Here is a 7094-nt window from a genome sequence, read left to right as displayed (position 1 = left end):
TATACTCACTGTGAATAAATGGAAGCAGTTTGCCAGGAGCTCAGTTTGAAAGCATTTATTGAGTATCAGTTACATTGCAGGTTGTTTTTAAACTATGTGCAGAATTATAAGCCTGGGAATGTTGTTCAGTGCAGATGGACCCTGGGTTCCAGCAGTGATACTAAGTGGACACCAAAAGTTGAGAACCAAACTACATGATGGGCATTTTTTTAATCTTACTAAATCTTGCTAAATCCTCTCTACATATCCTCAAGAACAGGATTACTAATATTCTCATTTTCTAAATAGGGAAACTAAGATGTTGAGAGGGTAGATTACATGGCCAATGACACAGAGCTGGTAAGTGATAGAGTTGAAAATCAGTTTCAGAACTGTTTGATGCCACAACTCACGCTCTTTCAATTACTATACAGACATTTCCTAATATAATGGTAACAAACCCTTTTCTTAAACAAAATCATTGAATAGGCCCATCTACAGAACATTTGAGAGCAGGCTGGGGTAGGGTCCTCACTGATGTTCCCTGGCTTCATTTCTCAAGGTCCCTCTCTCTATGAGTAGCAAGTTCCCAGAGACCCCAGCTTGAAGGCCTTAGGGATGCATGAAGCTAAGTTTGGAACCATGATGCTGAATAATATCTCCAAATCCAGGTTCTCCTGGCTCTGAGAGCCAAGGTGATACCAGGCAGGTCATCACAGAAGGAAGGATCATAGATAATGTGATGGGTTACTCTTCAGAACCAGTTTAATCAGCAGTGCAAATTCTTTCCTCTTCACAGGGCCATTCTTTCTCTGAAACTCGTAAAAGCCAAGGGCATAATGCTAACTTACAGATCTCTGGAAGCATTTATTTGGAGGCCTAAAGTTATGATATACTTCTCAAGTGATCTGACAATATGGGGCCAAGCTGAGTGCATGATGAGTATGTTCTAAAATCTATCAATTTTTTCTGTTGGATATCGATTTTTTTCAGAATACAAAAAGTAAAAATTCAAAATTAGAATCACTAGAAAGATACAGAAGAAAGGATTCTGTAGTTGATCTCAAGTAATTCCATATGCTAAAGATTCCAGGCTTATACAAAGCAAGGTTGACATTTTGTGGTAAAAATCAGAGTATCTGACTTGTCTTCTAGCTGTATCACAGGTCCAGATGCCTTCGCATGTCTCAATTGGTTTTCCAAAGTTCTGAGCCACAGTACATGAAAGGATAGACTGGGCCTGGCCATCGTGAGTCTAAGAGTTAACAGTTAGTTATACTCCTCTACCATAAGACTCGTGGAGTACATCTTGTTTTTAGTTGGATTAGTGCGTTCCCAGATAAATGAGATTATACTCAGCTCCTGGTTCATAGATGAGGCCATGACCTTCATTTTTCCTCATAGAAGTAAGAAGTCAGATCCCTTATTTTAAAATCCTTCAGGAAGTCACATAGCTGTAGGCATAAATTGGGAGTTTAAAAGACCTGCCCTATCCTCACAGGAGAAGAGTGCTTTTAATCATGTATGTCTAGGAGTTCAGCTGCACAAACCAAAGTAAGGAATCATAAATAGTTGAGTTTTCTTAGATTCCAGCCTGTAACACTTTCCCCAGGAGCACAAGCTCTCAGGCGGGCCGGAGGGGGAGGCGGGTGCAGGCCGGGGCGGGGCGGGGGGAAGGGGGTGGCGTGGGAGGAGGAGGGAAGGGGATGAATAGCTATTTGCTGTTCATGAAGAACAGCCAATTACACAAGAATTGTGTTTGTCAGAGACTGTAGGGCTTTAATTCTGAGATCTCCTGAATCACCAAGACTGGTCATTTTTGATGTGGAGACTCTCAAGTCTTTTTAGACATTAAGTGTCACTGTAAGGAGAAATACCAGATGGGATATTAGGAGGAATATTTGAGTATACAATCCAGGACAGAGATACTATGTAGGGGGGCATCAAAATAGTGTAAAGGAAAATAATAAGGAATTGAATTACAGTCATGGAATAAAAACAAAGGCGAGAAAGATAAACTAGAGATATTAGTGGATTTGACATTAGAAGGAATCTTAGCGGAGAGGAATCTGAAAAATTCACAGGACTCCTGATACTTATACCAATTGAGGTAAATAAGTCATGATAATTCAACAGAATAACAGGTTTTATCAACAAATATATTTGTACTATTATCTATGAGCATAAATTTATGTCTATGGCCATCCCACCCTGAACAGAGCCAATCCCATCTGATCTCGGAAGCTAAGCAGGGTCGGGCCTGGTTAGTACTTGGATGGGAGACCATCTAGGAAGACCAGGTGCTGTAGGCATAAAAATTAAAAAATAAGGGCTTGCAAGCTGACAAGGTCCTTGCAATCTGTGAGGTCAACCAAGGGTTGCCTCACCTAAAAAAATGAAAAAATTAAAAAAATGTATAAATGACCAACACATTCAATAATAAGGAAATGGGTAAATAAGCTATGATGAGAACGAAGAGTATCATTTCATGATCTGACTACACACTTTGATCTAGAAAATAAAAATTCCATCATAAAACCTAAGGTCCATCCCCTTCCTGAGTTCACATGATTATCTTCTCTTCTCTAGTGTTGAAGTCAAGGTTGCTAGACCTGGCAGGGTTTCCAGGAATCTGGAAAGGATGTGAGTGAGAGTGACGTGTGATTTGCCTATGGCTAGAGAGTTCAGACCAAGAGTGATCTGAAAGGCTAGTCCAGTAGAACATCCAACCCAAAACATCACCGTAGGGAGGCCAGGGCCTAAGGATGTCAAGTCACCTGAACTCAGACAGAGAGTGGGAGGCAGACCCTGAAGAGAGCCACTAAAGAGTTTTTGTGGAAGGTCTGTGGGTGAGGAGGGCAAAGTTAAGGACTCGAACTGGTATGAATAGTCACAGTTTCTCCACCTGGGGAATGGGATAGGGAATTCACTAGGTACTCCCATGCTTTTCTTATACTTCTGTGCAATCTATTTGCAAGGAGCACAACTACAACAGCTGAGCTGCAGGATAGGCATTATGGTGAAGACAGAATAACTTTATCTCAACACTGTGCCAACCCCAGAGACTCTTCTTTCCGTGGCACTAAAAGAAAGATATTAGCAAGGACCAGATAAGGAGTCCTTTATGTAACCATACTTTTTTTATACCCTGTTCCAGCCAATGAGCATGCGCAAAGAATACATTTAGCAACAAATAAGGACTTCCAGGATGGTGCCGTGCCTGCCAAGAGTGCTGTGGTATAATCTTTGTGTGGGTATTGTACATTCGGTCTTTAAAACTCTTAAGGGAACCACATTTGCCTGCTACAGGAAAGAGGATGTGGTTAGTTATGCAATTGTTTACTGAAATGTCAGGCCCCATAGTGTGCGGGAAGGAGCCCTGGATTTGAAGACAGACCAGTGCAACTTTACTGGCTGTGTGACCTCAGGAAGTCATTCATTCTGAGCTTCAGTTTCCTCCCCTATAAAACGAGACTAACAGTGCCTTTCTCATCTTTCAGAATTGTTGTGACAACCATGAGATGTTAAAAATAAAAAAAAAAAAATTAATTATAAAAATAAATATAATTATTTATAGTGCACTGTGTAAGATAATATTCAAATAATGTACTGAGACCTGTTCCTGCCCATTACAGAGACTCTTAAATACCACAGATAGGATCAATATAACATGTAAATACTGATGATTCTCAAACCTGTAGATCTAGCCAACCTTGATTCTAAGTTCAAGGCCTCATCTGGATATCGTACAATCTCAAACTCAAAATAGCAAAAACTGAGTCTACCCCTCCTCCTGTTTTCTCTTTCTTAATGAATGACACCACCATTCATCCAATGCCACCAGAAACTTGGGAGGGGGTCGTTTTTATCTCCCCACCCCTGCCCAGCCCTGCTTCGTCATTTACTCCTAAATTCTGTTGACAGAAGTATTTGTATCCGCTCCCGTCATTACTTCTCTAGTTTACTTCTCACTTCTAACTGGCCATCTTGCCTCTGTTCTTCACGACCCTTCCTGTCGCTTGCCCATGCTATTGCAAACTATATTTTTCTAAAGCTTAAGTCCAGTCATGACACTCTCTTATAGTTCTTCAGTGTTTCGCAGTGTGAATCCAAGCCCTTTGGCAAAGCTCACTAAGCCTGTCATGATTGGACCCACCTCCTCCCAGAGTCCTGGTCACATCTCTCTTTCTGCTCTGGAATCCAGACACACTAACATGCAGGTCTCTGAGTGTGCAGCCCCCATCTCTTTGTATTGTCAGTGCTGTTTCTGCAATGATTTTCCTATTTAGCTTACTCTTACAGGTCTTCAAGGCTCAATTTAAGTACTACCTCTTCCAGCAAATCTTGAACTATCTCCATCTCCATCTCTCACCACTCCTAACACACACACACACACACACACACACACACACACACACACTCTCACACTCACACACTCACACACTTAGACCTTCAACCTCCATGGCCTCCCATAACACTTCTCATATTATAATTGTTTTCTCCATTGTCTCTACCAGATGAGCTTCTTGATGGCAAGTACTGAGACTTGCATTGTTTTCTTTCCAAGAACTTGTTCTGTATCTGGCATACTCCTGATCCTACCCAGATGTGAAGATTTGAAGAGATCCACCCAAAAGGAATCTTCTTTTGAATCCCTGCCCAGATAGGAGAAGAGTTTCTTTAATTAGCCATGAACTTGAGGTTGTCCATCAGATGGAAAAAAAAAAGAGTTCAGTCATTTAACTACTGGCCTTCTCTTATACCAATGACATTTTAAAGGAAGCTTCACAACCATCTGGCTATTCTTTAAATATGAGCCTGAAGATCAGCCATAGCAAGCTAGGGAAGGTGCCTTTCATTAGGCTAAACACCAGAAAAGAAGTCAATAGGAGTGTTTTTTTCCAAGGTCCGGAGCAGAACTGGCACTTCAAATAGGAATGGCAATTCCAAGGGCATCAGAAGGGCCAAAGAGAGATCTCTCCCTGGTGGCCTCAGATCCTTAACCCTTCTGTTTTCTCGGGGAAAGAACTTTCTCCTAGCAATGTGATCTAATGCAATACAATATCCTTGCCTTTGACCCATCCCTGCAGGAGATGCAGAGAAAGAGAATAGAAGTTTTGAACACTAGAAATCTACTCCTTGCTTTACAAATTATTGAAGCTTGACTACAATGCCTTCCTCAAAAACAATTACACACTTTATTAAAATAGTGGTTTAAATAGCATCAATACGCGATGTGCCCAGGCACTACATAGAAATGTCAAGAGATGTGCTCCCTCCACATTAGGTCTTGCTTCTAAGGAGACATCTTTACCCTAGAAGTGGTTCTCTGCCCATTCCTGCACACACTGCATCGCATTCGCACACACACACACACACACACGCACGCACGCACACACACATGTACATAATCCACAACTCATGAACATCCTGCTATCAGAAATCACATGAAAATTATTTGGAAAGTCAGTGCTCATTCTCTCATTTCACTTTAGTAGAAAACCTGCTTAGATCAACCAAAAAAATAGGAAGTGAGGAAAAGTTGCTCAACTTTTTGGACTGCAGTATGCATTACTTTTTCTGCTCTCTCAGTGACATTTCAGACAGAAGAATAGAGATGTATACCAACATATACATGTCTTTTAGTAAGCAAGGGTTTTTTAATCATCAAAGCATACACATTAGAAAAAGTATGAATTCAAGTTTCCTAACATGTGATCCAACAAGTCTTGTGTTTAAACTTGCATTTATTTCACCTTTTTTAAAAACTCAGTCACTGTCCTACTATGTAAGCCTGTAAAAAAAACAAAATGAAACAAAATTCACACCCACAGGGAATGTTCTTCTAACTTCATTATCACAGACCATAGATCCATTGAGGCTGTGCAAGCCTTTGAGAATCATGAATATTTGAGTAAAGTTGCTTAATTGTTAATAATGAAAACATGAAGTTATTTTTTTCCGTGACTTAAATAGCATCTAAGAACTTACATTAATATTCCGTTTATTTCAAAATCAGACACCAAATTTGTTTTGATTTATATTCATTTTTAAATTATCTTCAAGGAGTGATTTGTTGAAATTTGATAGTCTCTGTGGTTTTATAAATCACCTTAGGAAATGGTTCCTCACGAATTTGGTAGGCTTCTTAATAAGTTTACATGATTAATGACTATTAAAGATTATTAAGACCTTAACACGATAAATATTAAATGTTCATTGTGGTAATTACCAGCTCTTATTCAAAGTCATTTTCTGCAGTAAGATTCTGTGAAAGGTCTCTGGAGGAAAACAAAAATGTCAAAGACAGGCCTGCCTCTTAATAGAAGCTTTGAGCTTCAGATTCTGATTCTCACTGAACAGTTTTCTGACCCCAGTAGAAGGATATGTGTGGAGCAGAGCGTAGCAGAGTGTCAATAGGCAGCTTCTTAGGGTTCGTCTGTTTTTGGTTTTGGGTTTTTGCTTTTTTCACTTTTTTTGCTTTTTTGTTTTCGTTTTTGTTTTTGTTTTCTTCTGTGTTCTAGGTTTACTCTTCTAAGATTTAAATAGGAACCTTTCATGAGGTGAAAATGAAAGGGTAGAATATTCTCTGCCTGTGAATTTTCTTAGATGATGAAAAGTTTACTTTCCATTGCAGAGGTACCAAAAAAAAAAAAAAAAACCTGCCTCGTTAATAAAATAATAAACATTTACTCACCTCTCTCCTTGCATTTCAAAAAGCCTATTTTTCTAAAGTTAGTTCAGAGCATCAAACATGCACTTAAGTTTGCTTCAGGATGCTGCAAACCAACTGTGGAATTATTCGGGCCCCTTTCAATGACAGCAAGCAGAGGGAAACCAAAGAACCAGAAAAGACAGATTATTTTTTCTGCTCACTTAACATTTCAAGGGTCGATATGGACAAGATTGAGGAGCAAGTTGAAAGGAAATATGAACTGTCTCATTATTCCTCAATTCCTCTCATTATTCCTTAGAACTTATCCAACATCTTAAGCCAAATTTGTCAGAGTTGCACCAATTTAAGGAAGTGGATCATCACATATCCTTCATTCAGAAAAGAACATACAACTTAGACCTAATCAGGTAACATTAAGGACAAAATCTTCAATAAAGAG

At 39.5% G+C, this 7094-nt stretch overlaps 1 pseudogene; it reads left to right on the top strand.

Moving 5' to 3' along the window:
• Positions 1–2172: 2172 nt before the first annotated feature.
• Positions 2173–2291, top strand: LOC120595165 (uncharacterized; annotated as a pseudogene).
• The last annotated feature ends 4803 nt before the right edge of the window (positions 2292–7094 follow it).

This window comes from Pteropus medius, unplaced genomic scaffold (genome assembly GCF_902729225.1).
Source record: "Pteropus medius unplaced genomic scaffold, Ma_sr-lr_union100, whole genome shotgun sequence".
Classification (NCBI taxonomy): domain Eukaryota; kingdom Metazoa; phylum Chordata; class Mammalia; order Chiroptera; family Pteropodidae; genus Pteropus; species Pteropus medius.
This window is presented reverse-complemented; position numbering and strand designations above follow the sequence as displayed.